At 37.8% G+C, this 16,724-nt stretch overlaps 1 non-coding gene across 1 annotated transcript; it reads right to left on the minus strand.

The window, feature by feature from the left end:
- Nucleotides 1–1,900: 1,900 nt before the first annotated feature.
- On the minus strand, nucleotides 1,901–1,973 carry TRNAF-GAA (transfer RNA phenylalanine (anticodon GAA)). The gene has a single exon. It is a non-coding gene; the product is annotated as a tRNA-Phe (tRNA).
- Between the last annotated feature and the right edge of the window lie 14,751 nt (nucleotides 1,974–16,724).

Raw genomic sequence — 16,724 nt, forward strand, 5'->3', positions numbered from 1 at the left:
CCTTTGACTGTGTGGATCACAATAAACTGTAGAAAATTCTTAAGGAGATGGAAATACCAGACCACCTGACTTGCCTCTTGAAAAATCTGTATACAAGTCAGGAAGCAACAGTAAGAACTGGACATGGAACAACAGATTGGTTCCAAATAGGAAAGGGAGTACATCAAGGCTGTGTATTGTCACCCTACTTATTTAACCTATATGCAGAGTACATCATGAGAAACTCTGGGCTGGAGGAAGAGCAAGCTGGAATCAAGATTGCCAGGAGAAATATAAATAACCTCAGATATGCAGATGACACCACTCTTATGGCAGAAAGTGAAGAAGAACTAAAGAACCTCTTGATGAAAGTGAAAGAGGAGAGTGAAAAAGTCGGCTTAAAGCTCAACATTCAGAAAACTAAGATCATGGAATCCAGTCCCATTACTTCATGGCAAATAAATGGGGAAACAGTGGAAACAATGGCTGACTTTATTTTTCTGGGCTCCAAAATCACTGCAGATGGTGATTGCAGCCATGAAATTAAAAGAGGCTTGCTCCTTGGAAGGAAAGTTATGACCAACCTAGAGAGCATATTAAAAAGCAGAGACATTACTTTGCCAACAAAGGTCTGTCTAGTCAAGGCTATGATTTTTCCAGTGGTCATGTATGGATGTGAGAGCTGGACTATAAAGAAAGCTGAGCACAGAAGACTTGATGCTTTTGAACTGTGGTGTTGACGTAGACTCCTGAGAGTCCCTTGGCCTGCAAGGAGATCCTACCTGTCCACGCTAAAGGAGATCAGTCCTGGGTGTTCATTGGAAGGACTGATATTGAAGCTGAAACTCCAACACTTTGGCCACCTGATGTCAAGAGCTGACTCATTGGAAAAGACCCTCATGCTGGGAAAGATTGAGGGCAGGAGGAGAAGGGGATTACACAGGATGAGATGGTTGGATGGCATCATTGACTCAATGGACATGAATTTGGGTGGACTCCAGGAGTTGGCGATGAACAGGGAGGCCTGGTGTGCTGCCGTTCATGGGGTCACAAAGAGTCTCAACCTCTGACACCCTCTTCTCCCTCTTCTTCTGCCTTCAATATTTCCCGGCAGCAGAGACTTTTCCAATGAGTCATCTGTTTGCATCAGATGTCCAAAATACTTAAGTTTCAACATCAGTCTTTCCAATGAGTATTCAGGGTTGATGTCCCTTACGATTGACTGGTTTGATCTCCTTGCTGTCCAAGGGACTTTAAGGAGTCTTCCTCAACACGATATTTCAAAGGCATCAATTTTTGTCATTCTGCATTCTTTGTGGTCCAGCTATCACAACTGTGCATGATCAAGGGGAAGACCATAGCCTTGACTATACAAACTTTTGTCGGCAAACTAATGTCTCTGCTTTTCAATATACTGTCTAGGTTTGTCATCACGTTCTTGCCAGAAAGCAATCGTTGTCTGATTTTATGGCTGCAGTCACCATCTGCTGTGATTTTGGAGCCCCAAAAGAAGAAATCTTTCACCACTTCCACATTTTCCCCTTCTATTTTCCATGCAGTAATGTGACTGGATGCCATTATCTTAGATTTTTTAATATTTAGTCTTAAGCTGACTCTTTCACTCTCCTCCTTCATCTTCATCAAGAGGTTCTTTAGTTCCTCTTTGCTTTCTGCCATTAGAGTGGTATCATCCACATATCTGAGGTTGTTGATGCTTCTCCCACTTATCTTGATCCCATTTTGTAATTCATCCAGCCTGGCATTTCTCGTGAATAAGATCATGATGTGAAGTGAAGTAAAGTCGCTCTGTCATGTCCGACCCTTTGCGACCCCATGGACTGTAGCCTACAAGGCTTTTCCATCCATGGGATTCTCCAGGAAAGAATACTGGAGTGGGTTACCATTTCCTTCTCCAGGGGATCTTCCCGACCCAGGGATCGAACCTGGGTCTCTTGCATTTCAGGCAGACGCTTTAACCTCTGAGCCATCAGGGAAGCCCGAATAAGATCATACATGTCAATAATTACCTTAAATGCAAACAGATTAAATGCAGTAGCCAAAAGACATAGGCTGATTGGTGAATACAAAAACAAGACTGTTTATATTGTCTACAAGAAACCCATATCAGACCTAGGGACACTTACAGACTGAAAATAAGGGGATGGAAGTAGGAATTCCACACAAATGGAAATCAAGAAAGCTGGAGTATCAACACTTGTATTATTCAAAATAGAATTTAATACAAAGACTGTTAGAAGAGACAAAGAATGACACTATATAATAATCAAGGGCTCAATCAAAGAAGAAATTATAACTATGTATGCACTCAACATAGGATCAACTTAATGTGTAAGGCAAATGCTAACACTCATAAAGAGAGAAACTGACAGTAACACAATATAGTGGGGAATTTTAAGACTCCACTTTCATCAATAGAAAGATCATCTCAACAGAAAATTAATTTAAAAAGCACAGGCCTTAAATGACACTTTAGATGAATTGGACATAATTGATATTTATAGAGCAATCCTTCCAAAAGTAGCAGACTACACATTCTTCTCAAGTACACCAAGGACATTCTCTACGATTGACCACATATTGAGTCTAGATAAGTTTAAGGAAATCAAAATCATATCAAGGAACTTTTCTGACCCCAGTGCAATGAGATTAGAAATAAACTTCAAGGAAAAAAAAAACAAAACTCTAAAACACAAACACATGGCAGTTCAGTTAAGCAATATGCTACTAAACAACCATCAGATCACTGAAGAAATCAAAGAGGAAATAACAAAAACTACCTAGAGACAAATAAACGTGAAAGCACAATGGCCCAAAACTTAGGAATGCAACAAAGCAATTCTAGGAGGGAAGTTGATAACAATACAATCTTACCTCAAGGAACAAGAAAAATCTTAAATAAACAACCTAAACTTACACATAAGTCAATCAGAGAAAGAAAAAAACATGAAACCTAAAGTTAGTAGAAGGAAAGAAAACATAAAGATCAGAGCAGAAAGTAATGAAATAGAAACAAAGAAAACAAATGCAAAGATTAATGACACCAAAAGCTGGTGGTTTGAAAACGTAAATGAAATTGATAATCCTTTGGCCAAAATCATCATAAAGAAAAGACGGGGAGGAGGAGAAAGAATTCAAATCAGATCCCAAGATGGCAGAGGAATAGGACCGGGAGACCACTTTCTTCCCCACAAACTCATCAAAAGATCATTTGAATGCTGAGAAACTTCCACAAAACAATTTCTGAATGCTGGAGGAGGACACCAGGCACTTAGAAAGGCTGCCCATTCTCTTTGAAAGGAGGTAGGACAAAATATAAAAGACAAAAAGAAAGACAAAAGAGTTAGGGATGGAGACCTGACCTGGAGAAAGAGTTGTGAAGGAGGAGCAGGAAACCCTCTCACAGGCAGATCTGTGGGGAGATTTGGAATCTCAGAGGGCAACATAACTGTGAGGAAACACACGCACACACACAAAGAACAGGCACCTAACTGCAACTGCCAGCAAAGAGGTAGCCCAGACACTCACATCTTCCACCAGCGAGCAGGGGCTGGACAGGGAGGTGTGGGTGGTATCATTGTTCCTTAGGGTAAGGACTGGGCCTGAACACCGAAGGACAATCTAAAGGAGCTAACATGAGATAGCAATCCAAACTGTGGGATCACCAGAGAGGGGGAAAAAAGAAAAAGAGAGAGAACTTTCCTACGGAAGGCTCTAACTCACAGCATGGCTTGCTCACAGAAAAAAATGATTGAGCGAATATCAAAGAGAGCAAGCCAGCTGCATACAGGTCCCTCTTCCCCATTGGAGGCAGAGAGGCAGGCATGTGACAGCCAAAGCTGGAAGTCAAGGGGTTGCTCCAATCTCAGCCCCAGAGACAGGCATCCTCCACCAAATGGTGACCAGGCTTCCACTTGCTAACCACCTCTTCCTGGGATCCTGGACAGTTGGCATCTGCCAGGAGGATCCCAGCCTGAGATCAGCTCCCCAGAGGAGTCACACAGCACACCTGGGACTGTGTTCTTCTGGTACCCCGGGAAACCGAGCAGCTGGGACCAGGGGGGTGATTAAGACGCAAGGTTCATCTGGGATAGTGCACTCACCAAGCAGCTGGTCACCTGAGCTACTCAGACCTGGGAAAGGCACATAACTTATGCCCAACCAAGTCTGTGCCCTTGCAGTGTACTCGAGAACCTGAACCTGAATGGCTTAGACCTGGGAAGTATACAAAACACAGGGCCTGCTTTGGACAGTGCCTACAGAGCACCCCTGAGTCTGAGCAGTGTAGACCCAGAAAGGACACACCACTGTGAGCTGGGGCAAACCCAGGGTGGTCCACACACTGCGAGCACTGCCCACACATTGCCAGCAATATCTGTTTGCTGTGTTCATTCCTCCCCACAACACAACTGAACAAGTGAGCCTAAATAAGTGATCACCTTCGCCCCTCTTGTGTCAGGGCAGAAATTAGACACTGAAGAGACTTGCAAATAGAAGAAGCCAAAATAAACAAAGAGAGAAACACTCTGGAAGTGACAGCTGCAACAGGTTAAAATCCTGTAGTTAACTGACTAAGCATTGGAGGGGGCCTATAGACCTTGAGAACAAGTACAAGCTGAAACAAGAAGCTATCTGAAACTGAACTGACCCCACACTACCCACAACAGCTCCAGAGACATTCCTAGATATATATTTTACTATTACCACTTTTTAATTTTTTTAATTTAAGTTCTTTATTACTCCTTTAATTTTCATTTGTCTTACTATTACCTAGCAAAAAAAAAAGACCCTATTTTTAAAGCAAATTACATATATAAATTTTATAATTTTTGTGATTGATATTTTTGGATTTTTAATATTGTATTCTTGAGAGTCTAATCTGTCCTCTAGATTTTTAATCTTTGCTTTTTGGTATTTGCTATCAATTTTGTACCTTTAAGAATCTAATCTTCAGTACCCATTTTCACTTTGGGGTGTGATTACTGGTTTGATTGCTCTCTCCCCTTTTGACTCTCCCTTTCTCCACAGGTCACTTCTATCTCCTCCCCCCACCTTCTCTTCTCTACTTAACTCTGTGAATCTCTCTTGGTGTCCTTCACTGTGGAGAATTGTTTTACATTTAACTTAGATGTTTTATCATCAGTGTTGTATGGATAGAGAAGTCTTGAGGCTATTAAGAATAAGACTGAAAGCCAGAGGCAGTAGAATTAACTTCAAAACTTGAGAACATCGGAGAACTAATTTCAGGGAACATTAATAGACCAGAGCTCATCCAAAAGCCTCCATACCTACAATGAAACCAAGTTCCACCCAAGAGTCAACAAGTGCCAGAGCAAGACATACCATGCTAATTCTCCAGCAAAGCAAGAACACAGCCCTGAGCATTAAAAGACAGGTTGCCCAAAGCCATGCCAAACCCATAGACACCCCAAGACTCACTACTGGACCCTTAATTGCACTCTAGAGAGAAGAGATCCAGCTCCACCCACCAGAACACAGACACAAGCTCCCCTAACCAGGAAACCTTGACAATCCACCAGTCCAACCCCACCCACAGGGAACAGGCTCCAACATAAAGAGGAACCACAAACTTCCAGTATACAGAAAGGGCACCCCAAACACAGCACTCTAAAGGAAATGAAAAGGCAGAGAAATATTTAGCATGTAAAGGAACATAATAAATGCCCACTAAACCAAACAAAAGCAGAGGAATTCTGGAGTCTACCTGAAAAAGAATTTGGAATAATGATAGTAAAGATGATCCAAAATCTTGAAAACAAAATGGAGTTACAGGTAAATAGATTAGAGACAAGCATTGAGAAAATGCCACAAATGTTTAACAAGGACCTAGAAGAAATAAAAAAAAGAGTCAATCCATAATGAATAATGCAATAACTGAAATTAAAAGCACTCAGGAGGGAACCAACAGTAGAATAACTGTGGCATGAGATAGGATAAGTGAGGTGGAAGGTCGAGTGGTGGAAATAAATGAAGCAGAGAGGAAAAAAAGAATTAAAATAAATGCAGACAACCTCAGAGACCTCTGTCACAATGTTAAATGCCCCAGTATTCGAATCATGGTAGTCCCAGAAGAAGAAGACAAGAATAAAGGGCATGAAAAAATACTTGAAGACTTCCCTAAAATGGGGAAAGAAATAGCCACCCAAGTGCAAGAAACCCAGAGTCTCGAACAGAATAAACCCAATGCAAAACACCCCAATACACATATTAATCAAATTAATGGAGATGAAACACATAGAGAAAATATTAAAATATTAAAAGGGAAAAGCAACAAATAACACAAAAGTAGATCCCCATAAGGATAACAGCTGATCTTTCAATAGAAACTCTTCAGGTCAGAAGGGAATTGCAGGACATACTTAAAGTGATGAAAGAGAAAAACCTACAATGCAGATTACTATAACCAGCAAAGATCTCATTCAAATATGAAGGAGAAATCAAAACCTTTCAGTTCAGTTCAGTTCAGTCGCTCAGTTGTGTCTGACTCTTTGTGACTTCATGAATCGCAGCACACCAGGCCTCCCTGTCCATCACTAACTCCCGCAATCTACCCAAACCCATGTCCATGGAGTCAGTGATGCCATCCAGCCATCTCATCCTCTGTCGTCCCCCTCTCCCCCTGCCCCAATCCTTCCCAGCATTAGGGTCTTTTCCAATGTGTTAACTCTTCACATGAGGTGGACAAAGTATTGGAGTTTCAGCTTCAACATCAGTCCTTCCAATGAACACCCAGGACTGATCTTCTTTAGGATGGACTGGTTGGATCTTCCTGCAGTCCAGGGGATTCTCAAGAGTCTTCCCGAACACCACAGTTCAAAATCAATTCTTAAGCGCTCAGCTTTCTTCACCATCCAACTCTCACATCCATACATGACTACTGGAAAAAACCTTTACAGACAAGCAAAAGCTGAGAGAATTCAGCACCACCAAACCAACTCTTCAACAAATGCTAAAGCATCTTCTCTATACAGGAAATACAGAAAAGGTTTATAAACTTGAACCCAGAACAACAAAGTAAATGGCAATGGGATCATACGTTTCAATAATTACTTTAAATATAAATGGGTGGAATGCCCCAACCAAAAGACAAAGAACTGTCTGAATGGATACAAAAACAGGATCCCTATATATGCTGTCTACAAGAGACCGACCTGAAATCAAGGGACACATACAGACTGAAAGCGAATGACTGGAAAAAGATATCTCATGCAAATGGAAGCCAAAAGAAAGCAGGAATAGCAATACTCATATCAGATAAAATGGACTTTGAAATAAAGTCCGTGAAGAGAGACAAAGAAGGACACTGCATAATGATCAAAGGATCAATCCAAGAAGAAGATACAACAATCATAAATACATATGCACCCAATATAGAAGCACCTCAACATAAGGCAAATGTGAGCAAGTATGAAAGGGAAAACTAACAGTAACACAGTAGTGGGAGACTTTAATACTCCACTCACACCTATGGATAGATCAACCAAACAGAAAATAAGCAAGGAAACACAAACTTTAAGTAATACAATAAACCAGTTAGATCTAATTGATATCTATAGGAAATTTCACGCCAAAACAATGAATTTCACATTTTTCTCAAGTGCATATGGAACATTCGCAAGGATAGATCATGTCCCGGAACATAAATCTCGCCTTAGAAAATTCAAAGCAGTTGAAATCATTTCAAGCATTTTTTTTGCTGATCACAATGTGATTAGATTAGATATCAACTACAAAAAAAAAAACGATTAAAAATTCAAACATATGGAGGCTAAATAACCCGCTTCTGAATAACCAACAAATCATGGAATAAATAAAAAAGAAAAGAAAAATATGCATAGAAACAAATGAAAATGAAAACATGACAATCCAAAATGGGATTCAGTAAAAGCAGTGCTAAGGGGATGGTTCATAGCATTACAAGCTTACTTCAAGAAACAAGACAAAAATCACACAAATAACCTCACTTCACACCTTAAGCAACTAGAGGAAGAAGAAACGAAGAACCCTAGGGTTAGTGGAAGGAAAGAAATCATGAAATTTAGGGAAGAAATAAAGGAAAATAAAACAAAGGAGAACGACAGCAAAAATCAACAAAACTAGAAGCTGGTTCTTTTAGAAGATAAATAAAATAGAGAAACCATTAACCAGACTCATCCAGAAAAAAAGGGAGAAGAATCAAATCAACAAAATTGGAAATGAAAATAGAGAAATCACAAAAGACAACAACAGAGAAATACAAAGGATCATAAGAGACTATTATCAGCAAAAAAAAAGACAGTAACATGGAAAACTTGGAAGAAATGGACAGATTCTTAGAAAAGTATAATCTTTCATAACTGAAACAGCAAGAAATATAAAATCTTAACAGACTCATCACAAGCAGGGAAATAGAAACTGTAATCAAAAATCTTCCAACAAAAAAAGCCCAGGACCGATGGCTTCACAGGTGAATTCTACCTAAAATTTGGAGAAGAGCTAACACCTATCCTACTCAAAATCTTCCAGAAAATTGCAGAAAAAGGTAAACTCCCAAACTTATTCTATTTTAGGTATTTTAGGTATTAGGTATTTTAGGTATTCTAATTTAGGTATTACCCTAATACCTAAACCAGAAAAAGATGCCCCCCGCCACACACACACACACACACACACACAAAGCTACAGGCCAATATCACTGATGAACATGTACAAATTCCTCAACCAAATCCTAGCAAGCAGAATCCAACAATAAATTCAAAATATCATACATAATGACTAAGTGGATTTTATCCCAGGGATGCAAGGATTCTGCAATATTTGTAAATCAATCAATGTGATATATCACTTTAACAAATTGAGGGATAATAACCATCTGATTTTCTCAATAGATGCAGAGAAAGGCTTTCACAAAATTCAACATCTATTTATGATAAAAGCTCTCCAGAAGCAGGCATAAAAGGAACATCAGTTCAGTTCAGTCACTCAGTCGTGTCGGACTCTGTGACCCCATGAATCACAGCACACCAGGCCTCTCTGTCCATCACCAACTCCTGGAGTTCACTCAAACTCATGTCCATTGAGTCGGTGCTATCATCCAGCCATCTCATCCTCTGTCATCCCCTTTTCCTTCTGCCCCCAATCCCTCCCAGCATCAGAGTATTTTCCAGTGAGTCAACTCTTCACATGAGGTGGCCAAAGTACTTGAGTTTCAGCTTTAGCATCATTCCTTCCAAAGAACAGCCAGGGCTGATCTCCTTCAGAATGGACTGGTTGGATCTCCTTGCAGTCCAAGAGACTCTCAAGAGTTTTCTCCAACACCACAGTTCAAAAGCATCAACTCTTGGGCCTTCTTCACAGTCCAACTCTCACGTCCATACATGACCACAGGAAAAACCATAGCCCTGACTAGATGGACCTTTGTTGGCAAAGTAATGTCTCTGCTTTTCAATATGCTGTCTAGATTGGTCATAACTCTCCTTCCAAGGAGTAAGCGTCTTTGAATTTCATGGCTGCAGTCACCATCTGCAGTGATTTTGGAGCCCTCCCCCCCAAAAAAATACTGACACTGTTTCCACTGTTTCCCCATCAATTTCCCATGAAGTGATGGGACCAGATGCCATGATCTTCATTTTCTGAATGTTGTGCTTTAAGCCAACTTTTTCACTCTCCACTTCCACTTTCATCAAGAGGCTTTTGAGTTACTCTACACTTTCTGCCATAAGGGTGGTGTCAAAAGTACAAAGTCAAGAAACACCTGGAGTAACAGGCAAATTTGGCCTTGGAATACAGAATGAAGCAGGGCAAAGGCTAATAGAGTTTTGCCAAGAGAACGCACTGGTCATAGCACACACTCTCTTCCAAACAACACAAGAGAAGACTCTACACATGGACATCACCAGATGGTCAACACCAAAATCAGATTGATTATATTCTTTGCAGCCAAAGATGGAGAAGCTCTATACAGTCAGCAAAACAAGACCGGGAGCTGACTGTGGCTCAGATCATGAACTCCTTATTGCCAAATTCAGACTTAAATTGAAGAAAGTGGGGAAAACCACTAGACCATTCAGGTATGACCTAAATCAAATCCTTTATGATTATACAGTGGAAGTGAGAAATAGATTTAAGGGACTAGATCTGATAGATAGAGTGCCTGATGAACTATGGACAGAGCTTTGTGACATTGAACAGGAGGCAGGGATCAAGACAATCCCCATGGAAAAGAAATGCAAAAAAGCAAAATGGTTGTCTGAGGAGGCCTTACAAATAGCTGTGAAAAGAAGAGAAGCATATACCTGTGGTGGATTCATTTTGATATTTGGCAAAACTAATACAATTATGTAAAGTTTAAAAATAAAATTAGGAAAAAAAAAAAAAAAATAAAAAAAAAAAAAGCAAAGGAGAAAAGGAAAGATATAAGCATCTGAATGCAGAGTTCCAAAGAAGAGCAAGAAGAGATAAGAAAGCCTTCCTCAGCAATCAATGCAAAGAAACAGAGGAAAACAACAGAATGGGAAAGACTAGAGATCTCTTCAAGAAAATTAGAGATGTCAAGGGAACATTTCATGCAAAGATGGGCTCAATTAAGGGCAGAAATGGTATGGACCAAACAGAAGCAGAAGATATTAAGAAGAGGTGGCAAGAATACACAGAAGAACTGTACAAAAAAGATCTCCACAACCCATATAATCACAATGGTGTGATCACTGACCTAGAGCCAGACATCCTGGAATGTGAAGTTAAGTGGGCCTTAGAAAGCATCACTACAAACAAAGCTAGTGGAGGTGATGGAATTCCCATTGAACTATTCCAAATCCTGAAAGATGATGCTGTGAAAGTTCTGCACTCAATATGCCAGCCAATTTGGAAAACTCAGCAGTGTCCACAGGACTGGAAACGATCAGCTTTCATTCCCATCCCAAAGAAAGGCAATGCCAAAGAATGCTCAAACTACTGCACAATTGCATTCATCTCACACGCTAGAAGGAACATACCTCAACATAATAAAAGCAATATATGATAAATCCACAGCAAACATTACCCTTAATGGTAAAAAATTGAAAGCATTTCACTTAAAGTCAGGAACAAGACAAGGGTGCCCACTCTCACCACTACTATTCAACATAGTTTGGGAAGTATTAGCCACAACAATCAGAGAAGAAAAAGACATAAAAGGAATCCAGATTGGAAAAGAAGTAAAACTCTCACTGTTTGTAGATGACATGATCCCTCTACATAGAAAACCCTAAAAACACCACCATAAAATTACTAGTGCTAATCAATGAATATAGCAAAATTGTAGGATATAAAATTAATACACAGAAATCCTACACATTGCATTCCTATACACTAACAATGAGAAAACAGAAAAGAAATTAAGGAAACAATCCCATTCACCATTGTAATGAAAATAATAAAACACTTTGGAATAAATCTACCTAAAGAAACAAAAGAACTCTATATTGAAAACTATAAAACACTGATGAAAGAAATCAAAGATGACACAAATAGATGAAGAGATATACCATGTTCATGGATCAGAAGAATCAATATAGTGAAAATGAGTATGCTACCCAAAGAAATCTATAGATTCAATGCAATCCCTATCAAGCTACTCATGGTATTTTTCACAGAAATAGAACAAATGATTTCACAGTTTGTATGGAAATGGAAAAAAAAACTCATATAGCCAAGGCAATCTTGAAAAAGAAGAATGGAACTGAAAGAAACAACTTGCCTGACTTCAGACTATACTACAAAGCTAGTCATCAAGACAGTATTATACTGGTACTAAAACAGAAATGTTGACAATGGAAGAAAATAGAAAGCCCAATAGATAAATCCATGCACATATGGACACCTTATCTTTGACAAAGGAGGAAAGAATATAAAAGGGAGAAAAGACAATCTCTTTAACAAGTGATGCTGAGAAAACTGGTCCACCACCAGTAAAATAATGAAACTAGAACACTTTCTAACACCATACACAAAAATAAACTCAAAATGGGTTAAAGATCTAAATATAAGGCCAGAAACTATAAAACTCCTAGAGGAGAACATAGGCAAAACACTCTCTGACATAAATCACAGCAGAATCCTCTTTGACCCACCCCCCAGAGTAATGGAAACAAAAGCAGTAATAAACAAATAGAACCTAATTTAACTTAAAAGCAATTACACAATGAAGGAACCTATAAGCAAGGTAAAAAGACAACCTTCAGAGTGGGAGAAAATAATAGCAAATGAAGCAACTGACAAAGAATTAATCTCAAAAATATACAAACAGCTCATTCAGCTCAATACCAGAAAAATAAAATACCCAGTCCAAAAGTGGCCCAAAAACTAAAGCGACTTTTATCTGAACACTTACAGATGGCTAACAAACATGAAAAGATACTCAGCATCACTGATTATCAGAGAAATGCAAATGAAAACCACAATGAGGTACCATCTCACAAGGGTCAGAATGGCTCCTATCAAAAAGTCTACAAATAATAAATGCTGGAGGGGGTGTGGAGAAAATGGAACTCTCTTTCAATGTTAGTGGGAATGCAAACTAGTACAGCTACTATGGAGAACAGTGTGGAGATTCCTTAAAAACTTAGAACTGCCATACACCCCTGCAATCCCACTGCTGGGCATACACACTGAGGAAACCAGAATTTAAAGAGACTTGTGTACCCCAATGTTCATTGCAGCACTGTTTACAATAGCTCAGTCATGGAAGCAATCTAATTGTCCATTGGTAGATGAATGGGTAAGAAAATTTTGGTATATATACATAATGGAATATTATTCATCTATTAAAAACAACACATTTGAATCAGTTCTAATGAGGTGGATGAAACTGGAGCCTATTATACTGAGTGAACTGAGCCAGAAAAAAAAAAAAAAAAGCCAATACAGTGTATTAACACATATGTATTTAATTAAGAAGGATGGTAATGATGACACTACATGCAAGACAACAAAAGAGACACAAATATAAAGAACAGACTTTTGGACTTTGTGGGAGAAGGCAAGGGTAGGATGATAGAGAGAATAACATTGAAACATGTATATTATCATATGTAAAACAGATGACCTGTCCAAGTTCGATGCATGAAACAGGGCACTCAAAGCTCACTGGGACAACCCAGAGGGATGGGATGAGGAGGGAGGTGAGAGGGGGTTTCAGAATGAGGGACATATGTACACTGGTGGCTGATTCATGTCAATATATGGCAAAACCATCACAATACTGTCAAGTAATTAGCCTTCAGTTAAAACAAATTAATTAGTTTTTTAAATATGCAAAAGTGTACAGAATATAAATGGATTTTTACAAAACAAATACTATAGAATCATGACCTATACAATAAGCTTACTATAGTAAAACCAACAAATGAAACTAATCAAAGCTGTTGAGTGTTGTGCTATGCTTGGTTTTCTCCTGAGAAATAAGAATAGCATATACTACCTGGATAAGCTTCTAATTCGGATGGAACACCAATATGTTACCATATTTTAACAATTCTAATATGGTTTAAAAACTTTTAGAGCTGCATCTCTAAAATTGAATGTATTTTACAATTGATGGCATTTTATAACTGGTTAATTTTTTTTCTTGGTGATACATTAAATTTTTGAGATTTTGGAATTCAATAAAATGTGGTTTGCATTTTAAAAAAAAGAATTCAGATCAATAAAATTAGAAATAAGAAAGCAGACATTACAACTAACCCCACAGAAATACTAAGGATCATAAAAGACTACTATGAGCAACTATATGCCAATAAAATGGACAACCTGAAAGAAATAGACACATTCTTAGAAAGGTATAGTCTCCCAAGGAAGAAATAGAAAATATGAGCAGACCAATCATAAGCTTTGAAATTGAAACTGTGATTAAAAACTTTTCAATAACCAAAAGTTAGGACCTGATGACGCCACACAAATTTTATCAACTTAGAGAGAACAGTCAACACTTACCCTTCTGAAACTGTTTTAAAAATTTTCAGAGGAAGGAAAACCTCAACTCATTTTATGAACCAATCATCACTCTGATACCAAAACCAGACAAAGATACCACAAAAAATTAAAATTATAGGACATATCACTGATGAACACAGATGCAAAATTCCTCAACAAAATACTAGGAATCTGTACCTACAGTATATTAAAAAGGTCATACATCATGATCAAGTGGGATTTATTCCAGGAATGTAAGGCTTTTTTCAACATCCATAAATCAATCAATGTGACATAGCACATCAACAAGTTGAAGAAAAAAAACTCTATGATCATCTAAACAGATGTTGAAACAGCTTTTGACAAAATTCAGTGCCCATTTATATTTATACACACATTTATTATTAATAATAAATTACATTATACATAATATACTAAAATGGTTATATAAAATATTATATTATGATAAAAATTGTCCAGAATGTGAGCATAGAGTGTACATATCTCAACACAATAAAGGCCATATATGACAAATGTACAGGTAGCATCATATTCAATGGTGAAAAGTTGAAAGCATTCCCTCTAAAATTAGGAAGAAGATAAGAATATACACTCTTACTGCTTTTAGTTCCGACAATATAGTTATGGAAGTCCTAGCTATAGAAATCAGAGAAGAAAAAGAAGTAAATAAAAGAAATCTAATTTGGAAAAGAAGTTAAACAGTCACTCTTTACAGATGACATGAAACTATTCATGGAAGATCTTAAAGATACTACTGAAAAACTTCTAGAATTCATCAATGAATTTGGTAACATTGCAGGTTACAAAATTAAGACCAATAAATCCATTGCCAAAAAGAGAGAGAGAGAAATCTGTTGTATTTCTATACACTAATAACAAAAGATAAATTCAAGAAACAATTACATTTACCATTGCATCAAAAGTTGAAATACCTAGAAATAAGCCTATATAATGAAACCAAGTATCTGTACTCCAAAAATTATAGGATCCTAATGAAAGAAGTTGAATACATAAGCAGATGGAAACATATACCATGTTCGTGGATTGGAAGTCTCAATATTTTCAAAATGACTATATTACCCAAGGCAATCTACAGATTCAATGCAATTCCAGTCAAACTACCAATGGCATTTTTAACAGAACTAGAACAACAACAACAAAAATCTTAAAATTTGTGTAGAGACACAAAGATTCTGAATAGCCAGCACAAAGTTGAAAAATAAAAACAGAATCAGAGAAATTAGACTCTCTGAATCCTGACTATTCTACAAAACTAGAGTTATCAAAACGTTATGATATCGGCACCAAAACAGAAATATGGATCAATGGAACAGGATAGAAAACCCAGAAATAAACCCATTCTCCTATGATCAGTCAATGCAAAAAGGCAAGACTACTCAAGGTTAGAAAGACAGTCTCTTCAACAAATGATAATGGGAAAACTGGACAGTCACATGTTCAAAAAATGAAATTAGATCATTCTTTAACTCCATACACAAAAAATAAGTCCAAAGTGGATTAAAGACCTAAATATGAGACTGGACAGTATAAAATTCCTAGGGGAAAGTGGGCAGAAAACACTCTGAGATAAATCACAGCAACATCTTTTGTTGATCTGTTTCCCAGAATAATGTATATAAAAACAAAAACAGGCAAATGGGTGCTACTTAAGTTCAAAGGGAACAATTTAAAAAAAATTAAAAGATAACCCATAGATTGGGAAAAAATATTTTAATGATGTAACCAATAAGGGATAAAAGTCCCCCAAATTTACAAACAACTTATTATGCATAACAGCATCAAAACAAACAGCCCACTCAAAAAGTAGGCATGAGACCTAAACAAACATTTCCCCAAAGAAGACATACAAGTAGCCAATAGGCTTATGAAAAGATATTTAACATCACTACTTACTAGAGAAATGCAAAACAAAACTGCAATGAAATATCACCTCAAACCAGCCAAGTGGCTATATCAAAAACTCCACAAACAATAAATGCTGAACAGGGTGTGGACAGAAGAGATCCCTCCTACACTATTGGTGGGAATGTATCTTGGAACAGCCAATATGGAGAAGAGTATGGAAATTTCTTAAAAACCTAAAATTAGAGTTACCATATAACCATGCAATCCCACTCCTGGGCATATATCCAGAGAAAAACATGATCCTAAAGGATCATGCACCACATTGTTCATCGCAGCACTGTTTACACTACCCAAGACCTGAAAGGAACCTAAATGTATGTTGACAAAGGAATGGATAAAGAAGATGTGGCACATATATACAATGGAATATAACTCAGCCATTCAAAAGAATGACATAATGCCATTTGAAGCAACATAGATGGAACTAGACAGTGCCATACTAAAAGTCAAGAAGTCAGAGAGAAGGAGAAATATTGTATGACATCTCTTATACATGAAATCTAATAAGAAATCATACTAATGTACTTACTTAAAAACAGAAACAGAATCACAGATTTACAAAATGAACTCTTGGTTGCCAGGGGGAAGGGATAGTTAGGAATTTGGGGATGGCCATATACACACTGCTATATTTCAAATAGATAAGCAAAAAAGACCTACTGTGTAGCACATGGAACTCTACTCAATGTTATGTGCCAGTCTGGATAGGAGGGGCCTTGCAGGAGAATGGATGAATGTATATATATGGCTGAGTCCCTTTTCTGTTCACCAGAAACTACCACAGCATTGTTAATTGGCTATACATCAATACAAAATAAAAAAGTTCAAAA

This window comes from Bos mutus, chromosome 9 (assembly GCF_027580195.1).
Source record: "Bos mutus isolate GX-2022 chromosome 9, NWIPB_WYAK_1.1, whole genome shotgun sequence".
Classification (NCBI taxonomy): Eukaryota; Metazoa; Chordata; class Mammalia; order Artiodactyla; family Bovidae; genus Bos; species Bos mutus.